This window comes from Pleurodeles waltl, chromosome 10 (genome assembly GCF_031143425.1).
Source record: "Pleurodeles waltl isolate 20211129_DDA chromosome 10, aPleWal1.hap1.20221129, whole genome shotgun sequence".
NCBI lineage: Eukaryota > Metazoa > Chordata > Amphibia > Caudata > Salamandridae > Pleurodeles > Pleurodeles waltl.
The window spans coordinates 762,295,657-762,322,345 of NC_090449.1; the positions used below are offsets into that span (position 1 = coordinate 762,295,657).

The following is a 26,689-nucleotide window of genomic DNA, read 5'->3' on the forward strand; positions in this document are numbered from 1 at the left end:
ATGGCGTCCACGCCAGAGGAGCGTCGACAGTTCGAGACAGAAGAGGAACAGGAGGAATCCTTTTCCATCCAGGATTCAGACTCCGACGAGCTAGACTCTACAAAAACTGTGAGTAAGACGTCGAGATCAGAACTTAAGAAAGGAAAAAAGGCCCAGGGGACGCCACTGCCAACCGGCCATGGCTCCACCCAAATTCTCGGTGACCAACAATCGGCACCGAAAAAGGCCCATTCAGTGTCGAGATCGTCCGACTTCGGTCGAGACACCGGCACGCAGCCTCCTCGGGACCGAGAGAGTGCTAAACAGAAGCATCGACACCGAGAGTTCGGTGTCGACACGGATCGACGCCGAGACAGTGGCGCCGAAGACCATAGAGGCCAAGAATTTTCAGCACAGAAAAAGAGGAAGGTTACCTCGGAGCCGAAAAAACAAACAACAGGGTTTTCGGAGCCGAAAAAAGCGACATCAGACCCTGTTTCTGGCTCCTATACTGAAGAGCATTCTATGTCTTCTCAAATGAAGAAACATAGATTTGAACAAGAACTGCAATCCACTGACGTGGATCATACGCAAAAGCGTATCTTTATTCAGCAGGGGACTGGGAAGATCAGTACCCTTCCACCTGTCAAACGAAAGAGAACGCTTCAGTTTACTCCTCAGCAACAAACAGCACAAAAGGTAACACCTCCTCCCTCGCCTCCACCTGTAACTCCGGCTTCGCCAACTTACACCCCGTCACATTCGCCAGCTCACACCGCCATGAGCCACGATGACCAAGATCAGGATGCGTGGGACTTGTACGACGCACCAGTGTCTGATAACAGCCCAGACACATACCCAACTAGGCCATCACCACCGGAAGACAGCACAGCCTACTCACAAGTGGTGGCTAGAGCAGCTCTATTCCATAATGTGGAACTACACTCGGAACAAGTAGAGGATGATTTTTTATTTAACACCCTCTCTTCAACCCACAGCTCCTACCAAAGCCTGCCGATGCTCCCAGGCATGCTACGCCATGCAAAGGACATTTTCAAGGAGCCAGTTAAAAGTAGGGCAGTGACGCCTAGGGTGGACAAAAAGTATAAGGCGCCTCCTACGGACCCTGTATTCATCACCTCTCAACTGCCACCAGATTCTGTGGTGGTAGGGGCTGCCAGAAAACGGGCAAATTCACACACTTCTGGGGATGCACCTCCCCCAGATAAAGAAAGCAGGAAGTTCGATGCAGCCGGGAAGAGGGTTGCTGTCCAAGCAGCAAACCAGTGGCGCATCGCAAATTCACAAGCGCTGCTAGCGCGATACGACAGAGCCCACTGGGATGAGATGCAGCATCTCATTGAACATCTCCCAAAAGATCTGCAAAAAAGAGCAAAACAGGTTGTTGAGGAGGGTCAAAACATTTCCAACAATCAAATACGCTCCTCCATGGATGCAGCAGACACGGCCGCAAGGACCATTAATACGTCGGTTACCATCCGTAGGCACGCATGGCTCAGAACGTCTGGTTTCAAGCCAGAAATTCAGCAGGCAGTGCTTAACATGCCAGTAAACGAAAAACGTCTGTTCGGTCCGGAGGTCGACACAGCCATAGAAAAGCTCAAGAAGGACACTGACACTGCCAAGGCCATGGGCGCACTCTACTCCCCGCAGAGCAGAGGATCTTATAACACCTTCCGCAAAACACCTTTTAGAGGAGGGTTTCGGGGTCAGGCCACACAAGCTAGCACCTCACAGTCCGCACCGCCCACCTACCAGGGACAGTACAGGGGAGGTTTTCGGGGCCAGTATAGAGGGGGGCAATTCCCTAGAAATAGAGGAAGATTTCAAAGCCCCAAAACCACTACCAACAAGCAGTGACTCACACGTCACTCACCCCTCCCACACAACACCAGTGGGGGGGAGGATACGTCAATATTACGAAGCATGGGACAAAATAACTACGGACACATGGGTCCTAGCAATTATCCAACATGGTTATTGCATAGAATTCATGCAATTCCCTCCAGACATACCACCAAAATCACAAAATTTATCGAAATACCATTCACAGCTTCTAGAGATAGAAGTTCAAGCACTACTGCAAAAAAATGCAATAGAATTAGTACCAAGCACACAAATAAACACAGGAATTTATTCACTGTACTTCTTGATACCAAAAAAGGACGAAACACTGAGACCAATTCTAGACCTCAGGGTAGTAAACACATTCATCAAATCAGACCACTTTCACATGGTCACACTACAAGAAGTGTTACCATTGCTCAAAAAACACGACTACATGACAACCCTAGACCTCAAGGACGCATATTTCCATATACCAATACATCAATCACACAGGAAATATCTAAGGTTTGTATTCAAAGGAATACATTACCAATTCAAAGTATTGCCTTTTGGTTTAACAACCGCTCCAAGAGTATTCACAAAATGCCTAGCAGTAGTCGCTGCACACATCAGAAGGCAGCAAATACATGTGTTCCCGTATCTAGACGACTGGCTAATCAAAACCAGTTTGCTCACACAATGCTCAAACCACACAAATCAAGTCATACAAACCCTCTACAAACTAGGGTTCACCGTCAACTTTGCAAAATCAAACATTCTGCCAAGCAAAGTACAGCAATATCTAGGAGCCATAATAGACACAACAAAAGGAGTAGCAACGCCAACTCCACAAAGGATCCACAATTTCAACAGGGTCATTCAACACATGTCTCCAAACCAAACAATACAAGCAAGAACAATACTACAGCTCCTAGGCATGATGTCCTCATGCATAGCCATTGTCCCAAACGCAAGACTGCACATGAGGCCCTTACAACAGTGCCTAGCCTCACAGTGGTCTCAAGCACAGGGTCACCTTCTAGATCTGGTGTTGCTAGACCGCCAAACTTACCTCTCGCTTCTATGGTGGAACAGTATAAATTTAAACATAGGGCGGCCTTTCCAAGACCCAGTGCCACAGTACGTAATAACAACAGATGCTTCCATGACAGGGTGGGGAGCACATCTCAATCAACACAACATAAGAGGACAATGGAACATACATCAAACAAAACTGCATATAAATCATCTAGAATTATTAGCAGTTTTTCAAGCACTAAAAGCTTTCCAACCAATCATAACCCACGAATACATCCTTGTCAAAACAGACAACATGACAACGATGTATTATCTAAACAAACAAGGAGGAACACATTCAACGCAGTTAAGCTTGTTAGCTCAAAAAATATGGAAGTGGGCAATCCACCATCAAATTGGTCTAATAGCACAGTTTATTCCGGGGATCCAGAATCAGCTGGCAGACAATCTCTCTCGAGATCACCAGCAAGTCCACGAATGGGAAATACACCCACAGATTCTGAACACCTACTTCACACTCTGGGGAACACCACAAATAGACTTATTTGCAACAAAAGATAATGCAAAATGCCAAAACTTCGCGTCCAGATACCCACACAAGCAATCCCAAGGCAATGCCCTATGGATGAACTGGTCAGGAATATTTGCTTACGCTTTTCCTCCTCTCCCTCTCCTTCCTTACCTAGTAAACAAATTGAGTCAAAACAAACTCAAACTCATTTTAATAGCACCAACGTGGGCAAGACAACCCTGGTACACAACACTGCTAGATCTGTCTGTAGTACCACACATCAAACTGCCCAACAAACCAGATCTGTTAACGCAACACAACCAACAGATCAGACACCCGGACCCAGCATCGCTGAATCTAGCAATCTGGCTCCTGAAATCCTAGAATTCGGACACTTACAACTTAGCCAAGAGTGTATGGAAGTCATAAAGCAGGCCAGAAGGCCATCCACTAGACACTGCTACGCAAGTAAGTGGAAAAGATTTGTTTGGTACTGCCATCATAATCAGATACAACCACTAGACGCAACTCCAAAACATATAGTAAATTACTTGCTCCATTTACAAAAAGCAAAGCTAGCCTTCTCTTCTATTAAAATACACCTTGCAGCAATATCTGCATACCTGCAAACTACATATTCAACTTCCTTGTATAGGATACCAGTTATCAAAGCATTCATAGAAGGGCTTAAAAGAATTATACCACCAAGAACACCCCCTGTTCCTTCATGGAACCTAAACGTGGTTCTAACAAGACTCATGGGCCCACCTTTCGAACCCATGCACTCTTGCGGAATACAATTCCTAACCTGGAAAGTTGCCTTTCTCATCGCCATTACATCTCTAAGAAGAGTAAGTGAAATTCAAGCGTTCACAACACAAGAGCCTTTTTTACAAATACATAAAAATAAGGTCGTCCTACGACCTAATCCAAAATTTTTACCCAAAGTTATTTCACCATTCCATCTAAATCAAACGGTAGAACTACCAGTTTTTTTCCCACAGCCAGATTCTGTGGCTGAAAGAGCACTACATACATTAGATGTCAAAAGAGCATTAATGTACTACATTGACAGAACAAAAAACATCAGAAAAACTAAACAGCTATTTATTGCATTCCAAAAACCTCATGCAGGTAACCCAATATCAAAACAAGGTATAGCCAGATGGATAGTTAAATGCATCCAAATCTGCTACCTTAAAGCAAAAAGACAACTGCCCATTACTCCCAGGGCACATTCAACAAGGAAAAAAGGTGCTTCAATGGCCTTTTTAGGAAACATCCCATGCAGGAAATATGTAAGGCAGCCACTTGGTCTACGCCTCACACATTCACCAAACACTACTGTATAGATGTGCTATCCGCACAACAAGCTACAGTAGGTCAAGCTGTATTAAGAACTCTATTTCAGACAACTTCTACTCCTACAGGCTAAACCACCGCTTATGGGGAACTAACTGCTTACTAGTCTATGCATACCATGTGTATCTACAGCGACAGATGCCATAGAATTGAAAATGTCACTTACCCAGTGTACATCTGTTCGTGGCATCAGTCGCTGAGATTCACATGGACCCACCCACCTCCCCGGAAGCCTGTAGCAGTTCAGAAGTTGCCTTCAATTTTGTACATTTGTATATATATTACTTAATCCTTTAATAGGTACATACTTACATTTTTCATTGCGCGGGCACTATTACTATAGTACAACTCCTACCTCACCCTCTGCGGGGAAAACAATCGAAGATGGAGTCGACGCCCATGCGCAATGAGCACAGAAGGAGGAGTCACTCGGTCCCGTGACTCGAAAATACTTCTTCGAAGAAAAACAACTTGTAACACTCCGACCCAACACCAGATGGCGAGCTCATGCATACCATGTGAATCTCAGCGACTGATGCCACGAACAGATGTACACTGGGTAAGTGACATTTTCATTTGCACTTATAACATTAGTGGTTATTTTATTGACATTGTTACTTGTGCACACTTAGCACTGATATATTGAGCAGAACCATGATGCATGACTCACATTTTTCTCTTTGTTTTAGACTTAAGGACCTGATTTAGAGTTTGGTGGACGGGCTGCTCCATCACAAACATGCCAAATATCCTGTTCCCCTTATTACATAAGAGATAAAGGATTCCTTGCCATACAATATAAGGATGTTGCAAGTCACCAAGGAGTTCCATAACTATATACAGGAACAAGGCTGAAGGTTATGGAACTGTGAGGTGGCTTGCAAAATCCTTATCATGTATGCCAGGAGGTACTTTATCCAATATAATACATGGCTATACCATCAACTTTCCCACAAACCACTTAAAACTTTGGTGCAAGTCTGTAGTAGGCTGGCCTGGCTTATAGTGGGTACCTTGTGGTACTTACACTCTGTGCCAGGTCCAGTTATCCCTTATTAGTAGAATAGAGGTGTTTCTAGCAGCTTAGGCTGTTAGAGGTAGCTATGGCAAAGCAGCTTAGGCTGAACTAGGAGACATGCAGAGCTCCTACTATACCACTTATATCATATAGCACAATATCATAAGAAAACACAATACTCAGAGTTACTAAAAATAAAGGTACTTTATTTTAGTGACAATATGCCAAACGTATCTCAGAGGATACCCTCACTTAGGAGGTAAGTAATATACACAAATTATATTTACACAAACCCAAAACAGGTAAGTAACAGTAAGAAAAGTAGTGCAAACAATGTAGAATCACAATAGGATGCAATAGGTGAACACAGGTCTAGGGGCAACACAAACCATATACTCCAAAAGTGGGATGCGAATCACGAATGGTCCCCAGACCTATGGGAGCTTGTAAAGGGTCGCTGAGACTGTAAGAAAACAGTCAGGTTGTCCAAAATACCCCACCCCAAGACCCTGAAAAGGTAGGAGTAAAGTTCCCCTACTAACCCAAAAGGCACAATAGTCGTGATAGGGGATTCTGCAAGAACCACAAGCACCAGCAAAACACTGAAGACGGATTCCTGGACCTGAGGACCTGCAAAGCAAGGGAACCAAGTCCAAGAGTCGCGATAGTGTCTGGGGGGGGCAGGAGCCCAGGAAACCCCAGATGAAGGTGCAAAAGGGCTGCCTCCGGGTGGAAGAAGCCGAAGATTCTGCAACAACGAAAAGGGCTAGGAACTTCTCCTTTGGATGGAAGATGTCCCACGGTGTGCTGGATGTTGCAGAAGTGTTTCCACGCAGAAATACCGCAAACAAGGCTTGCTAGCTGCAAGGGTTGCCGTAGAGGTTTTTGGGTGCTGCTGAGGACCAGGATGTCGCCCCTTGGAGGAGGAGACGGAGGGGGCGCTCAGCAACTCAGAGAGCCCCCACAGAAGCAGGCTGCACCCGCAGAAGTACTGGAGCAGGCACTTAGAAGACTGGTGTAACCAGAGTCACAAAAGGAGGGTCCCACGACGTCGGAGTCCAACTCAGAGGGTTGAGCACTGCAGGACGGAGTGCTGGGGACCCAGGCTAGGCTGTGCACAAAGGAATCCTTGGAGAAGTGCACAGAAGCCGGAGCAGCTGCAAATCACGCAGTACACAGGTTTGCAGTCTAGCGTGGGGAGGCAAGGACTTACCTCCACCAAACTTGGACTGAAGGATCACTGGACTGTGGGGGTCACTTGGATCTAGCCCCTATGTTCCAGGGACCACCCTCGTCAGGATGAGAGGGGACCCAGAGGACCGGTGATGCAGTCTTTTGGTGCCTGCGTCAGCAGGGGGAAGATTCCGTCGACCCACAGGAGATTTCTTCTTGGCTTCCAGTGCAGGGTGAAGGCAGACAGCCCTCAGAGCATGCACCACCAGGAAACAGTCGAGAAAGCCGGCAGGATGAGGCGCTACAATGTTGCTGGTAGTCATCTTGCTGCTTTGTTGCGGTTTTGCAGGTGTCTTGGAGCAGTCAGCGGTCCATCCTTGGCAGAAGTCGAAGAGGGAAGTGCAGAGGAACTCTGGTGAGCTCTTGCATTCGTTATCTGAAGAATACCCCACAGGAGAGACCCTAAATAGCCAGAAAAGGAGGTTTGGCTACCAAGAAAGGAGGTTTGGCTACCAAGAGAGGTAAGAACCCATCGGAAGGGGTCTCTGACATCACCTGCTGGCACTGGCCACTCAGAGCATTCCAGTGTGCCCCCAATACCTCTGAATCCAAGATGGCAGAGGTCTGGGACACACTGGAGGAGCTCTGGGCACCTCCCCTAGGAGGTACTGGTCAGGGGAGTGGTCACTCCCCTTTCCTTTGTCCAGTTTCGCACCAGAGCAGGGCTGGGGGAACCCTGAACCGGTGTAGACAGGCTTATACAGAGATGGGCACCATCTGTGTCCATCAAAGCATTTCCAGAGGCTGTGGGAGGCTACTCCTCACCAGCCCTTCACACCTATTTCCAAAGGGAGAGGGTGTAACAACTTCTCTCAGAGGAAATCCTTTGTTTTGCCTTCCTGGGCTGGGGCTGCCCAGACCCCAGGAGGGCAGAATCCTGTCTGAGGGGTTGGCAGCAGCAGCAGCTGCAGTGGAAACCCCGGAAAGGCAGTTTGGCAGTACCCGGGTTCTGTGCTTGAGACCCAGGGGATCATGGAATTGTCTCCCAAATACCAGAATGGTATTTTCCTGGGATCCCAGTGATATAAGGGCAAAAACAAACATACATACAGTGAAAATGGGTGGGGTAACATGCCAGGCAAGATGGCACTTTCCTACAAACTCCTTTTATATGAAAGAACAGACATGTTTGCTATGATGAAGAATACACATAAAACCTGTAGTTCAAAATTAAATACATCAAAAACTGGTTAAATATTTGTTGCAAAGGAAGTGGCTGAGTAGGGTCAAGCTGGACATATCTCACTGAAAAACGTCCCACCCAGGGAGCCTTCCTGGTTTTGATCAGTTCATCATTCCAGCCAGATCTCAAACCTGGCAGCATGTAGATTCCCTAAACCTCCTAGATGGGCCACCGAATATATATGCCAGAGACAGCTAATTCAGATTGTCACATACAGCAGGTTGTGTACTGCAATCTTTGTGTCTTTGCAGTGGCCCTATAATACATATAATACTGGACATTGAAGATATAGACAAAAGCACAAATGTACTATAAATAATTATCAGGATTGATTAATTTTGTGGCAGAATAACTGGAATTTCTATGAGTACAGTCAACAGGGTCTGTGCCCCTGAAGTATTAACCATCAGCCACCAGACAGCCTATGACCCAGTCAGATGCCATATTCTCCTTTCCGCGTGGGGAATATTTGGTTGTTCCTCGGGTGATCAAGATATGGCTGCCAGAAAAGTGAAAAGAATGGTAGGAGTGTACAACTGTTCACATAGGAATTTTATCTCTATAGAATAGTGCTTCAAGAAGCAGCATGACATATATGAATCTATGCCAAGAGATTTCCTGTCATATGATAGAGAAAGCCCTTCTTGAAAGTTCATTGACCAGTGTGACACTTTTATGATTTTGTTTAAAACAAAGGAGTTCTAGGGATTCTGGTACCATAGTAGTGTTCAGCTACTCCCCTTCAACTGGATCAGTGTTTCATCATCTAGTTGAACCTTAGGCAAGGGTGGTTGTGTGCCTTGCTAATGCCATTGGAGCAAAATATTCTGAGCTCTTTGGCAATAGACCCTCAATTGAACAGAACAATGATATTCTCTGGGATTTGAGTGGTTTCTCTCCTCCCACCACCACCATTATTTCCTCTCAAGGGGAGAGATGTGATGATGTTGCTGCAATGGAAGCAGATCTTATTGCCTCAAAATTGAGTTTCTCGCTTTCTTGTGCTATCTCGAGAGGCATAGAAGGAACCCTTCACTTTTCATCTGAGTTGTGTGTTTGAAGGCCAGTGTTCATTTGAGTGGTACTGGCACTTTCATGACAGTTGGCAACTAGGTACTTGCCAGAACCCAGGCAAGCTTCTCATGAAGTTGGAGGTCTGTGGTTGTTGTATCTGCAGCTACTAATCCTAAGGCATTGAATTTTCTTCTATTCCTGGGTAAGCACCACTTCCACTTCCAAACCCTTTCAGCCTGGTATAAACCCTGCTGGAGTTTTGAGGAGAGGGGAAGGAACATGCCCCATACCCGTTCTCCTGATCCAAACAGAGGAAAAGCCTCAGACCTGAGTCCTCACATCCTTCTTATTAACTTGTCTCTAAAAAAGTCCATGAACAGAGATGTCCCTTAGGACTGGCTATTCTCCACCTAAGGTCTGCTTTCTCTCAATGGCACTGTGTTTGATGAGACCACCTAAGGGAGACAGCCTGCCTTCATTCACAGAACATCCTCTTTAAAAAGAGCCACCTCAAGGGACTACCTTCCCTTTCCAATGAGAGACCGTGAGGAGGTTCCTCCATTCAGATACACAGCCAAGAAATCCCATTATGAGGAGATGAAGCAGCTCCTGACATCCATCATCCTGAAATGCTCATTTGTGGCAGACCGCTCAAGATAGTCACTGGGGAGTCTACACACTACTCAAGTTTCAATGGTGGACAGGTAGGCAGTGCAGTGGTTCTGCCAGAACCTTCAATTGCTGGACTAACCAGTACTTTACCTTGGACTTTGCTGTGAATCACTGTCCTAAGTGATTACTCTTTTGCACTGCCATAATTCAGTATGGGGTACCAAGCCATGTAGATCTCCATCAAGCCCTAAGCAATGTGATCATTGCCTGTTATGTTACTGGTATATTTATGGCATGCTTATCACCTATGAGGGTATCCTGACGCCTGAAGAAGGACGATGCGGTCCTGGCTGGGGCCTAACGGAAGAGCCAGTTTTTTAGCATATTTTCAGAAATACAGGATTGAACTAGGGCCTCTGATGTGCAGAGGGAAGTTGCTCCAGGCTTTGGGGGCTGGAGAATGTGTTCCTTTGAGCTCTGGCTTCTCAAATGCAGGGGACATGGTTGAACAAAAGGTTGACCGAGAACATTGTTTTGCTGGGCTTGTGGAAGTAGATATAGCTTTTCAGGTATGCAGAGCCTTGATTGTGCAGGGGGAGGGGGGCGGTATGCGCTGTGGACTAGGAGCCAGTAGAAGTCTTTGAGATGTGTGGAGAACCGGACGCAAGATGGGAGTTTGAGTGTGAGCCTGGCTGCTGCGGTTTGATGACTTGGAGTCTCTTGGTGAGATGTGCAAAGATGCCGATGTAGAGTGCATTTCTGTAGTCCAGCTTGCTGGTGATCAAGGCGTTAGTGCTGGTTCTATGGGTGTTGAATGGAAGCCTTGTGAAGTCATTTCTGAGGAGCTTGAACATGTGGAAACAGGAGGACATGACCAAGTTGACCTAGTTGGCCAGCAAGAGTTGATTATGCACCACCATTCCTAGATTCCGGTCTTGGTTAGATGGGTTAGGTGCTGGCCTGAGTTCAGCTGGTCACCATAATGAAGGGTCTTTTCCAAAGTGTTTTATCTGGGTCTGATCCAAGTTGAGCTTCAAATAGTTGGTCTACATCCAGTTGGCTACTTCGGACATGCAGGTAGCGATCTTCATCTGGGTTTTGGGGATGGCGTCAGAGAGGGAGAGGAGGAGGTAGGTGTCATCAGCATATGACATGATGCTGATTCTCTGGGCTCAGATGATGTTGGTAAGTAGTGCCATGTAGACATTGAACAGTGTTGGGCTGAGTGAGGATCCTTGGAGACTCCCCACATCAAATTAGTTCAGGTGTGTGGCATCAGGCGGACAGATTGGTTTTGGTGAGTGAGAAAGAAGCGGGTCCATCGGAGGGCGTGTCCATGTATGTCAGTTTTGTGCAGGCATTTGATGAAGATGGGGCAAGTGGTGTTGAACATGGCTGAGAGGTTGAGCAGGAATAGTGCTGTGTCTCCTCTGTCAATGATCATATGGATTTCAACGGTGGTGGCCATGAGAGCACTCTCAGTTCTGTGATTAGGCCTGAATCCAGGTTAGGAGGGGTTCAGGAGGTGGTCCCATATGACTCTACGTGATCTCCACAAACACCAGCCTCCACTATTTATACCTCATGACTGATGTGCAGTTGCTCTTCAACTGAGAGGTCACTAAAAGGACTACGGGCCATCTAAGACTTGTAGCCCTTCTGATATATATTTCTAAGGAGCCACATCTTTGGGGTCCTACAATTGTGATGCTGGGTTGAGTGTGCCTTGGACTCACTTCAACTTTAGCTTGTATGTTGATCTTCAGAGGAGATTGACAGGCGTTATGGGCTCCTTGGAAACTGCTGTAAAATCTGCTTCTTTACCATTCACTTGACCAGTTGTGAGCCGAAAGTGCCCTACTCATCCATTTTGAACACATATGTCTAGTTTAGTCCAGCACAGTCTCTTTCTCTGTGGTCCTTCTGACTAGAAATAAAGTAGTTACCTGGTCCTTGCTCTGCACACTAATGCCACTTAAGGTCTCTAGTTGTAATAAAGGATCCCATTTCCTCTGGGCGTCTCTGTATTCTGGAAGCCTGAGAAATAGTGTGGCCATTTGAGAAATGTTTCTGGCCATTTGTCTGACATACAATGCCACAACTGGTTTGGTATGCTTTAAACGTTGCTCCACTAGCAAAATGTCCATCAGATCTTAATAGCTTGTTACATTCTTCCCCGTCACCCATTGTGAGATCAAGTTCTAGAAGTTATAGAGCAGTGACAAGTTACTGGGATCCAGATATCAGAATTTGAATTGTTTACTCTTTGTGTTTTATGGCCATGGTACTGCTGAATTCCAAAATAAATATGAAGTACTCCCCTTTAGCCATGACACACAATGGTGAGGAGGCAGAGTAGTCCAGGGCTCCCTGTGGCAGGTGATGTGAAATATAAACTTAGAACACATTACCGTACAATCAGTACCCCTTAATAAGGAGACTGCCCAGTCAGTACTTTAATAAACCCAAAACCTATATACTACACATAAAAAGATCCGCAAAAAAAATTAGAACCCTAGTGCTTTTGTAACAAGAGATCTGAGTTTGAACAGTGTTTCAGTGTTTAGGTGTTAAGCACTCAATTTATAATAATGGCCATTGGTTTCCAGGGTGCTGACAAATACTGGGTCCTCAGTCTCAAATGCAGTCCTGGAACCTGAAAGGTAAAAGCGCAACATACAGCTCAATTCTCATTAGATACAGTTTAGTGCTCATCCATTTGTCTCAATACTTCTTGAAGGGAAATCTCATGGTGTACTACACTAGACTGAGAAATCGGGCGCCATTACAAAGGAGTTTATGATGTTATAGGGTTCTTTTTCCTTTCCCCAGAAAACCTTCGGTAGCAAGGGGTCGCAACCCACTGCTGGGGTTGCGAGCAGATTTATGATGGGTCGCAAAAGTCCTGGTATATGTAAGTGATAATATTTTTGAGCCCCCCGGTACTTATTTCAACTTCTGTTTCAGGGAAGAAATTATTTGTACACAAAGTATTTTGACCATTAAGGAGGAGTGAGTTACAAATCAAGCACAGGCATGAAACGTGACTAACTCGAAGTCAGCCCTACCCGTTTTCCAGCACAACTGGGCTGCAAGTAATTACATCAGATTGTCTACGTAGCCTCATCCCTTTCTGGTCCTGAAGAGAGGTGTATGCAGCTGATATGACCGAGATACTGCAGACTGGAGTCCCAAACTCAGGCCAAGACTATTGATCTGCAAAAAGCAAATGGTTCAGATGTGTTAAGGTCAGGAATAGCAGGGTGTCATCTCCTAAAGGAGCTTGATTTCATCTTCTGTGGAAACAGGAGTCAGAAGAAACTATACCTGTAAAGCTAAGTGGAGAAGCACTGTTTTAGACAAACGATGCCATCAAGCATCTCATAGTAAAGGAGACAGGTTAAAAGCTTGTCCTTTCCCTACATGCTATGTTGCCATCAACACCAGTTCCACATGGTCCTGGTAGAGGAGACCTTAGCTACTCTTTCTCATGGAGGACTTTGGATTCCCACCCTGATGTCAGAGTATATAACAAGGAGGATGCTCCTACTCACTTCATTTGAAATCACCACTAGCTTCCTGTGTACTCTTGAAATGTTTCATCTACGGAGCTGGAGTGAACCCAGAACTCTGAACAATTGCATCATTAACGCAGGCATTGTCTTATGGTGCCTACCAAACATCTCCATTATAGCCTTACTTCTGCTGCATTTTAAGTAACTGAGTAGGGCTCTGTTTTGTTTTTTATTTTTCCAATCTTTCCTGCTTGTCATAGGCCACGCTACTTGCAAGTCCAGATGCACTCAACCATGCCTGCACCAATTATGTAGGTCTCCACAAAATCTTTTGAAGAAGTGTTACTAAAAGCTGTAGCTGCAAAGGGCTGGGTTTGCTGTTACTGACTTTCATTTTAACTCTTTCATCTTTAGGGCACTGGCAAGCTTCTTGTCTTCCAGAAACCCACCTCTTTCCTTATTTGCTTTCAGGCTCTCCGGCCTGTTTTTGCTAGGCTTTTTCAGAGCATCTCCAGGTAGCTCAGGATATTTAATTACCTCTAACTCCAAAGTCAATGGGGTAAGGAGTATACAAGGAGTGTAGGAAGAGGAAATATTTACAGGTATGAACTATGGAACAGATAAAATAAAACACAGTATAGAAAACTATAAAGGTCTAGCATTATGGGGCAGATATCTACCCCTAACATTATTGTGGAACTTGACGTTCTAACTTTGAGTGCTAGCATTAACAGCAAAAGTAATATTATGTTTTGCATTCGTTGTGAAAATAGCAAGCTTTTAATAGTTCAGTAGTTTTGTCCTTGGGTAACCAAGGGCCACTTCAACATATCCGTTCCAACTCAATAAGTGGATTGTTACAATGGATTTAAGTTTGCTGTGATACCTTTACCTTTGTTATGGTTTTCAGGCAGCTTGAGAGCAATGGACTATTCAGGAGTCAGGGAAAAAGGCTCTTCTTTATTTTTATCACCGACCCTATTCAGATTCAATGAGGCAAAGTTTACCACTTCTCTTTGCCCTTTCAGTTGAACCACTTGCAGCATGGCTACGAGCAGAACATTCCCATCAAGGCATCACTCTCCTTTGAAAGCATATCCTGCTGTCAGTATATGCTGATGACATCATGTTATTTATGAAGGAGCCAAAGGTCAACCTTACACCCATCTTCAGAGAGGTGATCCTTTATGGAGCACTTTCGGGGATACACATGAATTTGGGAAAGTCTGAAATAATGTCAGTCATCGACGCCACCAAAGAGCCCAACCCGTGAAACTTGCTTAGGTGGCACATTGGGCCAGTCAGATGTCTAGGCATACTGGTATCAAGAATCACACTAGCACTAATTCAAGACAATTATGGCCTGTCATGGTGAAGGTCACAGATTAGGTTGATAGATGGATCACCCTACATTTATCAGTGTTTGGATGGATTGCTTTGATTAAAATGATTGTCCTCTCAGGGTTTCAATAATTGTTCAGCAACATTCCCATCCTGCTAAATAGGATCTTTTTTACCACCATGCGTTCACTAGTTATAAAACTGACATGGGGAGGGAACACCCCCCCCCCCCCGATTGAGGTAGGATTCCATTACTCTGCATGATCACATTATGCCTACTGTTGGTTTGTCTGAAGTAGCTCAACTCCACAACTTCATGCAGAACGAAATCAGGTCAAGACTGGTGAACTGTGCATGGTGATTGCTAGTAGCCAAAATAGAGCCCTGCAATGTTTACAATCTGCACTTGTTGCTTAATCTGGTCTTTGGCCAGTCAAGTTGACTTCAACTACCACTATCCACCCATACTATATCTACCACACAATAGTGCCACCGACACTTGAAGCTAAGGTTGTTGACACCCTACACAGGGCAGAAATTATGCAGGTTTGCCAGCTATTCAATGGCAAGACTTTCTTGGCCCTAAATAAATTCAAGGGCAATGGGCATAATACCTCCTTGACAGTTCCACATGTTATAGAGTGGGGCATGCACTCTCAAAACTGTGGTCGACATTTCCTACGGAACCCCCAGAGTTCCCTCCCCTGACTCAAATGCTTTCAGCATCAGACCCATAAGGCTGGGTTTCTAAACTATGTAGACTATACACAGACAGCCTCCCAAAAAGCAAGTAGACACATGACCTCGGTAAGGCTATCTTTGATGCTGACTGGAATTAGTGCTGTACGCAAACCAAACTCATCTCTGTAAATTACCGACACCAACTACTTCATTTTAAACGTATAAATAGAATATACTGTTCCCTTAAGCTCCTTTTCGTTATTAACCCCAGCAGTTCGGCTTGCTGTGTTTGTTGCTCCACTGAGCCAGCCAGTTTTTTCCACTTGGTCTAGGATTGTCCACTAGTAAGATCATACTTGACGGAGATTGGTGTAATTATGGGTAGGATCACAATGGCTCCGATAGATTGTACCCCTAACCTCGTACTGCTAGGCTGTATAAAACCTCTCCCAAAACTTGTTTGTCTTATAATAGTCATTTTGCTATAACTGGCTGTTGGACCTGAAAGAGTCACCCCAGATTTTTGCCATCCTTTACTGAAGCTGTTTTGTTAGCTTTTAGGACTTTATGCACGTTTTCTCAGCTAATCAGTGGTACATTGCTTGTACTCTCCTTCTAAAATATAGTAAAATTGGACTACACCTAATTGGCACAATTCATTTACTCGTAAGTTCCTGGTAAATTGTACTATTTGAACACAGGGCCTGTAAATTAACCCACTGGCTATCTCTTTAAGTCTGGATCCTCTGGCAAGTCTTGAAGCCTTCTCTGCTTCTTGAAGGTTTTTGCCTTTGTTTCAAGAAACTATAGGGGGAGTAAGAAGCTAAATAGGGGCACCATTAGCCTCCCTAAAGTACAGTCAAAACACGAGCGGGAAAGCCTCACACATAAAGGACCCCTTCCATCTAGAAGGGTCCGAATACAACTGGTGGTAATATATACCAAAGTGTGACAGGATCAGCACCCAGCTGAATCGATGCAACCCTTGCATCACTTGGATATATTAATAGGATCCTTACCCACAAGTATCAGCCGTAGCATGCTTCATCATCGGATCCTCACCCACTGCACCTAGTGCAGTTTGTAAGCGGAGCTCTTCCTAAAATCTTAGTGTAAGTTAAAAAGCCTTCAGGATCCCAAATTCTATTTACTAATAAGGTCATTTAGTTGGAATAAAAACAGTATGATGTTTAATGGGTGCAATGGCCCTTAACATCTGTGACTAAGTGAGTTTGACATGTTTCAGCCCATTACTCAGGGCTACCAGGCTTTCTTCAGGACCAACTCAAACCCGCATCTGCATGCTTACATTGCACACAAGATTTGAATTGTGCGTGAACTGGCGGCTATCTCGTTGACAGGGGTATTGTTAACCCCTTAATAATAAAATGTTGTCCTTTTTCTATTTAAGATACTACTAGAAGGCAAATGTCCTACAGGGTCTGTATGATTGCATGCTTCATGTGTAGTACACTGTTGGGACCAGCATTAGGAGCAGGTACTCTTGATAACCTGTAAAATGTCTATGGTTTTTAGTTGGTCCTGAAGAAAGCCTGCTGACCCTGAGCGGCACTAGTAACAGGATGAAAGACGGCAACCTCACTTATTTACAGATATTAAGAGTGATTTCACCCATTAGACATCTCACTTTCTTTAATCCAGCTAAAGGACCTTATTAGTAAATAGAATTTAGGATCCTAAAGGCTTTTTAACTTGCACTAAGGTTTTAAGAAGAACTCCGCTTACAAACTGTGTTTAGCACACCTGAACTGGGTGAGGATCCGATGATGAAACATGCCACTGGTGGTACTAGTGGGTAAGGATCTTACTAATATATACAAATGATGCAAGGGTTGCACCGATTGACCTGGGTGCTGATCCCTTCCCACTTTGGTGTATATTAACGCCGGTTGTATTTGGTCCCTTCTAGGTGGTAGGAGTGTGTTATATGTGAGGCTTTCCCTCTGAGACTTTTTTTTCTGGAGGGCAGCTTCTGCTAGGCATGTGGTTACCAGAAGGGGTCACCTTTACCTAAGGCAGACCAAGGCGGTGCAAACTTAAGAATTCAGATCTAGAAGCATGCTGAGAGACTCCTCTAGACATTTGAGTCATGAGACCACATTCCTTAATTTCAATAGTCTGTCCATTAAAATGTAGAATTCCGATTGATCTATAGGGTGGGCCTTTTGGCTAAGTTATTCCACCTTGCTAAACTACTCTGTTAGTGGAAGTAACAATCCACCTTAAGGTAGATAACATGCTTTATACCAGAGGATTTTAATTTACAACACATAACCTACATATTTCACGCAGAACTTACATTTACTGGAAAGGCCTTAGTTATTAGTTCTAAGGCACTTAATAAAGCGTTTTCTTCAGTGTGTGCCCTTCCATATGCTTGTCTTTGATAAATGCTTTAAAAATGAAAATGTTACACTGCCTTAAAGAAACAGCCATGTTGCATTTCTTTAGGAGTTGGGTTGATACCAAGCACCTATATTTCCCTTTTGTGTAGGATGTGCCATCTTCTGCCTGTGCATACTGCGTACCTCACCCACAGTCTTTTACAATACCTGACCAGCATTATAATTTAGGCTGGTACTAAGATGTTGCATGGACATTGAGGTGTTTTGAGGGGAATACATTTATGGACAAAGAGCACACAGGTTCCTGCGTTTTGCCCATTCAAAATGTAGATATTGATTTAAAAGCAAAAATGAACGGTTCGATAGATACTGCTAAGGCCAGAGTTCAGTGAGATCCAGAAGCTTCAGATTTCTGCCTGTTATAAATCTTAGCCATAAAACAATATGTATAAAAGATTGTTTGAGATACCTCAAGTAAGTGCGTTTTGGCAGGAATGTCCCTGGAAGGCAGTGGTATTTTGAACTGCATGAGATTATCAGCTGAGAACTTGGATATCTTGTCTTGCCTAACCTGCCTAAGGCAGTCAGTGGATTGGTGGCAAAGTGCCTGTAGAAGGTCTAGCATCACTTGTTTCATTACTTTATAACTGGTCTTCTTGCAAACCCTGAACCAGACCATTCACAGTGTGCGTTGAGTGCCCTTGTAGGTGGACTCGTGAGACACATTAAGTATCAACTCCCATTTGAGTGGGACATGATGAAGTCTCTGGGGAATGTCTTACTCCACTTTCTTTACCCCAGTGACACATAGTAATATTTTCATATTAACCATTAACAGTAGACCTCTGTACATACCAGACACCTTCTTGTCAACAGCTTTCTGAATTCACTGGGCCAGTGTCAGGCCTGGACTAGCTCTTTATCCCATCGGGTATTTCCCTGAGGAGCTGGAGCCATTGGATACTGTTTTTTGAATGCCAAGGGGCGTTGATGTTGCCTCTGTCACTTTCTCCAGCTGCCTGAGGTACATTACAGCAGGCACAGTGGGGGGCTCCAGGAGAGAGGTAGAAAGAGAGGTACAAGAAAATGGATTGATGGAAAGAGGCAGAAAAAGGAGCGGAGGAGTGCAGGTTTGTTTATCTATTTTTGTTAGGGCTGCTTTTGAGGTACCGGTCCGGCCCTTGCCAGGACGATGCAGTTTTCATGAGTATCATCTCCTGAAGGGACATATACCCTCTTGTAAGGGAAGACCCCACTCCCTTCCGAGTCTTCAATTGATATTGCAATGCTGAAATTTGCACAGGGGCTGCAGATATGATTTTGATTTAATCACATAAAATACTAGGGAATAGGTTACAGAAAATAACTTATTTGAATGTCCCTACAAGCACATTTGAGTGATTAGACAACCTCGCTTGCAGATTAGACCCCTTGAGTTCAGGTTGTGCATTTAGTGAGAATTAGTTTTTAAATTAGTCCCTAACATACAGGTACTAGAGAGTCTGAGCAGGATATAACATCTTGTATACCCAGTGTCCACAAAGGGAATAAGGTCCTCATGCTGCGCACACTGTAGTGACACTCCATACTCATTTAACTATTCAGGCTGATCCTTTGCCACCCCCCAGCCGCAGTGAACTCTACATCCCAAGCTCACTGAAGACGCCCTGCTTCTCAGCACAGAACAAGGCTCAGCTGGAATGAGAGTCACCCGCCCGCAGTGTGGAGTATGGTCACTGCCATCTCACTAGGCTAGGTGTAGACTCAGAGTGCAGGCAAAAATGGTCTTTACCTGTACCACTGACAGAAGAGCGAACAGTCCAGTTGTAGCAAATTAATTAAGTGCCCCATGACAGGGGCCCTCCACTGCTCCCTTGAAGTGTGTGGTATGCTTGTGCATTCATGTTGTGAGTCCACGTGGGGTTCACTGTAAGTACACAATGAATATGGGACAAAATGGAGACTTCTCTTCAGTTTACATTTTTCCTGGAGGCTGCAATTCTTGAATGTGGCTGCTCATGAGAAACAACATGGCCAGTCTGGGATGGTTGGAACAAACTCATAGCATGCTATGCCTGGCTACCTTATTAGACCAACAAACTGAACCGGGACCAACAAATTGAAGTGTGGTTGTTTGTTCATCCCTGCCCAAGGATATGCCTAGCAAACACCATAACCTCACTTGAAGTAGCTGCCTGACTTTATGCCACAACTGATGTTTCTGTGCATGTTACACTATTAGAAGGTGACATTATATCATAGCCTAAAATAAGGTTGCATAATCCCAGATGATTCCTTAACAGTCCAGTGGGTGAACCCTGTACAATCATTGCCCTCCTTGTCAGAAAACATTGACACTGCTGAGCTACAGACCGGTAATCTTTATGTCCCCCTTTGGGTGCTAATCCATCTCCTGATAATAGTTTGCAGGCTAATTAGTGACTGGTCAGATTAAACTAGCACTGCGCCTTGCAACCCACCCGATCCCACTATCAAGCACCGAAACGATTATTCCATGTTCCACAGCATAATGGATTGTGACCAGTTCACTAGTGCTTACTACTATCATTTCTAGTTTAGGTATTGGATTCCCATCTCACTATTGGGTATTATCCTTTAGCACTGACTCAAGCCTGCTAAGCTGGTCCACTTAATGGAGTTTTCTGTGCAGAAAAAGTAGGCTTTTATTACCGGGACGCAGACCAGGCCATGTATTGCACTAATGCATTAAAAGACAACTAGAATTGTTACAAGGAGAATAAGGGATTAGGTATTAATAAAATAGCCGGATGCTAACCACTACCCTAGAGTCTGTGAACCAAACACAATAGGATTTGACAGGTAGTCCATGAAAAATACTTTCTTTTTCTTTCTTTGTTTTTAGTTTTTAGAAAGTAACATCAGGATACACAGAATACGGTGCAGTAAATACACATCATAGCCTGTGAGGACACATCACAGCCAGCATAGCAGATCAGACATTTAAATTCTGAAATGTTGCAGAGGTAGTGGTCCCAGATGCATTCATATGTTGTAAATTTAAACAAAAAAATAACTGTTGTACATGTTATACTTTAGGACAAGACATAAGCATTCAGTTTTGATCTTATTCAAATATGTTACCCAGGGTTCTCAGAGATAATTCCTTTGGGATGTGCCTGTGGGGCTTGTAGGTCGGCGTAGGCATCGTCTGTTTCACAGCAGAATGCAGCATCTTTGTGCCAGTCTTTTATGTTTGGGATGAGTCCCTTCATCCATATAAGTAATGGCCGCAGCTTGCCCAGTGTAAGAAATTGGTTTATTGGTTGAGAGGGATGGAAGACCCACTCAACCAACAACCACAGTCTTTGCCAGCATGAACCACAAAAGTCACTAATTTAATTCATTCTTCACCTTCTGGTAGCTTGGCACAACATGGCTTACCTTAGAGGCAATGTGTAAAGTATTTATGTAGTACACAAACAACAATAAAGTGAAAGTACAATACAAGAAAAATCCCACTAAATAAAATGATACCAGAATGGCAAAAATCTATTCAGTAGAATTGGAGAGAATGATTTTAAAAGTTTTAGGCAAAAATATAATAAAGAAGTTCAAAACGCCGTTTGTATTATCTGGTCATGTGAAATTGGGGGAAAGTCACAATTTCAAGATGACCGTGCTGGAGCGTGGGTCAGATACAGGACCAGATTAGTCTCCCTGAAGAGTTACCTTCTCAAGTTTGATGTAAAGAGTCCCGTTTGTGTTGTGGGTGGGCGGCTAGGAGTAGGAGACTCTTGGCGCAAGGAGAAAAGTAAGTGTTGCCTACAGGGGTTGCTGTAGCGCGAAGAACCAGTTGTCGCCTGAGTTTCATGCTGGTTGATCAAGAACAGGTCTTGCATTGCCCTTCTTCACAGACTAGTGGTCAGCAGAAAGAGAAGGACCTGCTGAAGCTTTACATTGGAAGTCATTGTGAGCAGTCAGTTCTCAATGCAAAAAGGTCACTATGCGATCACGAGGAACCCAGACTGCAGGATTTTCATCTTTTATTTCAGGAGCAACTCTCATTGATGCTAGCCAATGGTCCAGGACCTGGGCGCTACCTCTTCTGGGTCAGGACTCCAAAAGATGCCAGCATCAGGGCTTAGGCAAGTCCAGTTGGTGCTGGTCAGCTGGGCTGTTGCATTGAGGCCTCTGGTAGCTCAATGTTTCCCTGTAGCTCGCACAGGAAGTCAGCCAACTGACACTTGGAGTCACTCTGGCTAGCCTAGGATAAAGGCAAACAGGCACAATCTTCCTTCTTTACACAGCAAAGCAGTCCTTCAATTAGCAAGGCAGTCCTTCTTCAGAATCTTCCACAGATCTAGGAGTGTCCTGATGAGTAGTTCTGAAGGTCACCTTTTTATACCCGGGGCCAGTCTTTGTGTGGGGAATTCCCAGGCCTACCCAGGGTACAGCTCCTCCCCAGCCATTCTACCTGGAAGACCCTCCTTCAGCTACTCCCAGGTCCCATTGTTCATTGTCTGGGCCCAATACACATTCCTGATGGGTGAACCATTAACATGCCTGGCCAGCTGCAAACTCATAGAAAGCCCCAGAAATTTTAGGCAGGAAAATGCCAACTTTCCAAAAGTGCCATTTTAAAAATTGTAATCTAAAATCAGACTTTACTATTAAAGAGAATTTTAAATTACAATGTATTTGAATGTAAACCATACTCCTTTATCTGCTCCCATTCTGAAGTGAGCTCTTATTAATTGTAATAAGGGAACCCAGTGTTAGGCTATGAGAGCTATTGGCATTATAATATTGAAAAACTACTTTAGGAGTGTTTCATTACAAGGTCATGTAAACCTTAAACACACGTGCCCTACTTTTTAAATACCATCAACAGTCCTGCTAAGTACCAGGCATCAGGTGTCCGCATCACTGCACTAAAATGCATTACTCACATATCTTATAATGCTAGGTGCGCCCCTCAAAGCACACTTGGCTGCAGCAATCCAAGTGCACCTGGAGTGAGTGCACTGTGCTGGCCCGTGGAGAGCAAGTTTTCTGAGTACACTGATTTGTCTCAGTATTGTTTACTTTTATTTACACATCATCAGTCACTCTCCGTTCTAGGAGCACGACATTACCACATATGATGAAGCTAAACCTGGCTCTTGAGCATACCACTGGTTTTTTGTCAGTGCTGCAGGGTCTTGGTGATAAACAGTGGCCTTACATGGCTCTGGGAGGCAGCGCTTTGCATGTTGTTTTCTGGCAAGGTGCCGGCTCCCCACTGTGACCACTCAGCATCTGACTGGGCCCCAGAGCAGCTCAAGTGGATGGTTTGTTTTTCCTTGCCATGTGGCCCACTTCCTCCAAAGTGTGCATTTTATCCAAGCATGACCATGGAGGAGGCTGCGCTCACAGACAGTCCAGATGTTTTTCTGAGTTCTGATGCCTGCTCTGTGTCCAGAAGGCCACCCACCCCCTCAGTGCACATATAGCCACGACCTCGGCCAAATACAATTGACTACATCAACTACTTTCATGTTTACAGCCCTCAGCATGTACCAGTAATGGTAGCTATTGAGCCCAGCTAGCTGCTACAAACATTAAATTAGACAGCAGCCTGGACCGTAACAACTGTAAAACTTTATGCCTGCAGTAAACAATGCTGGTGTTTGGAACAAAATACAAGGTCTGTTGCAGGTGCTCCTTACTGCATGTAGCTGACAGTAGGATTCGTCTTGATTACTGAACTGGAAGTCACAACTAAGTTGAGAACAAATAGAATACACATTCACAAATGTGTGCATGGTTGTACACTGATTACTCATCACCAGTTGTAATGAGATCCGATACTAGTATTTGTACAGTAACCTGTTTTTTCAACCTCAGTAGTATAGAGCAAAGGCTTCAACCACCACTGTTCCCTAGCTGCCTTCATCATAGAATAGAGTTAACATTGTGTGTTTTACCGGAGTAAAGAAGGCTCAGAATTGAATTGACATAACATCATAACAGTACTTTCAGCCAGCTGCTACACACATTCAATTAAAGTACATAGCAGTCAGGACTGTAAATAAAAACTGCTTTCTATAGTCCCCTAGCCTTGGCTTCCCTAGCCCGTCAGTGTTAATGGAATTTCGGATCCTTATCTGTTCTTTTACTCAAGCCCTCAAGATTGCATATCTCCAGTAGTTCAGTGGCTCAGATTTTGCAATTGATCCTCCCTTTCTCCACAATAAAGGCATTTGGTTTACCTTATCCCTTCAATCCTTAAAAAAAAAATCAAACAGGCAGCAGTTGTCTGCTTCGTAATCACCTCACCTTTAGTTGGGACTTCCTGCCCAGCATTAGATATAACATTTTTAGAAACTGAGTCAAAATTCACCCTTCTGAGCACACAGTACAATGAAACTACTTCCATGTAACAATATCAGCAGCCAGGCCTTGTATCTAACACATATCTTACCACAAATCACATAACTAAATGTGTAGTTGTCTAGTGAAGGCAGAGACTTTACTTGGCCAAAGAGAGCTGCTTGTTATACTTTCAGTTTATACCTTGCTATGCCAAGATATATGTACTAAACAGAAGCCAAGCCTTGTGCTACATTGCCACAAGTAGGTTATTTGTCTTCTAACAAGAACATAATGTTCATTGGCATGTGCGGCTGTAGATACATGTTATGCTTAAGCTCGCCATCTAGTGTTGGGTTTGGAGTGCTACCACTTGTTTTTCTTCGAAGAAGCTTTTCGAGTCACGGGATCGAGTGACTCCTCCTCTTGGTAATACTGCGCATGGGTATTGAGTTCTTTATCAAATTGTTTCTCTCTGCCTTCAGGTTTGGACATGTTTTCCTCTTGCTTGAAGTTCTTGGCTCGATACAGTCTAAAACAGTCATCTCTCCATCTCTCTTTCCACGTTGGTATTGTCTTGATCGCGTTTTCTTTCTCACAGTCTGCCCTTGGTTCCAGCTCTTAAACCTTAAGTCTACTCTCTGCCCTTCAGGGCATCCACGGACCTCTTCAGGCCTATACTCTCCGCGTGGCATCCAACTATGCAGACCTGATCGAACGGGCTTCATTTTGCTTTTGTCCTCGATGCTATTCCAGATTTCCACTCACCGTTCACCACTAGATGTGTAATTTGTGTCTATCCCCTGACCACAACGAGCAAACCTGTGATGCATGTTGATCGTTTCGGTCGAAGAAGATACTCAGGAACAGAAGAGGTCATCGGATGGAAATGGCGTCTCGGACTCCAGGCGACACACTGGACATCTTCGGTGACGAGCACGCACAAGAAGAGCCTGAGCAAGAACAGGCCTTCTCCATCAAAGACTCCGACTCCAATGTGCAGTCCGACATCAAAAGCCAACTGTTGCTGTCGACGCAGACCGTGAGTAAAAATATCCCTTCACCCCGACAAAGTCAATATCCAAAGAGGTCATAGCCCGCCATTTCCTTCTGGCCATGGTCGGAGCCGAGAAACTGCTTTGGATGCCCCACCCTCTGGGTTGCCACATAGAAAAGGCAAAATAAAATCTTTGGCATTGATCTCAAGTGCTGGTAGCTCCACCTCAGCGCCGACCCAACTGAGTGCACATGGTGCTTCTGTACCGTCCATTTCGGCACAGACAAAAAAACTGTCATGCTCTTGTTTCAGTGCCAAAACTATCTCACAAGTCAAAGACTTCGGAACTGAAAACTTTGAAAAAGACTTCAGTGATTTCAGGACAGTCTTCGACCACCCCTTCACCGGTGGAGCCAATTTTGGAAGTTATTAACACTCGATAGCCCCAACTTGACATTCAGGAGGGAACAGGACATATTAATCCATCACCCCCTGTCCCTTTAAAGAGGAAATTAACCTTTCAAGAGGTGCTTGATTCCTCTCCGCCTCCAAAGAAGCCCATCAAGGACAAGGCTCTGTCGCGTTGGCTCTCATTATCCTAAATGAGACTAGTGGATTTCTAGGTCGCAGGGTCGTTCCTGGTGTGGGGGACTGAGTCTTACCCACTGAGAAGGACCTCTGTCACCTTCAATCCGGTTTTGCTCCGGCTAACTAGCAGTGCCTCATCTCTCCCAAGGGGGAGGGATGATAGGGGCAGCCGAGCGCATGACATCTTTAGAACTTCTCAGGGAAGTCGTGGTCACTCAAGTCCCAACCAGCTCTCTCATTTACAGTATGATCTCATATACAAATGACAAAGGCAGTTTAAGTTTATAGATTGTTTTTAATAAAACGACTGTATCTTAGATAATAAGGCGTGAGCCGCAATAACCAGAACCATACAACACAGTAGGATTGAAATAGTCACGAGGAGAGTGAAACATAAGAACAACGCTATCATAATGTTACTAGATTCCGTTCTCTCTAAGTAAGTTCTATTTTGAGCACAGCATGTTAAGCTCCAAGCTTGCCTTTCAGATTCCCTGGGAAGACATCAACCCTCTTACCTGAGCAAAGGCCTGTGATCTGTATCAGCATCTGCAACAGGGCAGTCAGCATCTAGTTGTGGTTCCCTGGTCGGAATCTCCCTCTTGCGTGTATTAGGACAAGGAAGTGTTTTTATAACTAATATGTCGATGTGATAACAAACGTCCCTACGCAAGAATGTATATCTGCAATAAAAAGACTAAACTCCTACCACGTATATATGCAATGTACCAGACTGTATCCTTGACTGAAGCACAGAGTGAGCAAGAATGTGTTATTGAGAACTCCAGTGCTGAAGTAGGCTAGACAGTGTGATATAAAAAATAAAACAAGACCGTAGAACTGGCTATTTGAAAAATAACAGTACGAAGCTGAATAAAATGCATTTAGAGCAAAGTGCACAGAGGCCCGATGCTGCGAGGCAAAGGAATAAAATACATCCAGGGCAAAGTGCACAAAGGCCTAACGCCTGAAGCAAACGCTCAAAGGATACATAAAAATGACCACACTACACCCTCCCCTCGGTAGAAAGTGGTTCTAATCAAAACGCAAATAAAAATATGCCCCCGATA

At 44.5% G+C, this 26,689-nt stretch overlaps 1 protein-coding gene across 1 annotated transcript in view; it reads left to right on the forward strand.

Moving 5' to 3' along the window:
* The window catches only part of LOC138262453 (protein adenylyltransferase SelO-like), a gene marked incomplete at its 5' end in the record, with an annotated part of 306,692 nt that overhangs the window by 87,985 nt on the left and 192,018 nt on the right, over window positions 1-26,689 (forward strand). The window lies entirely within an intron of this gene.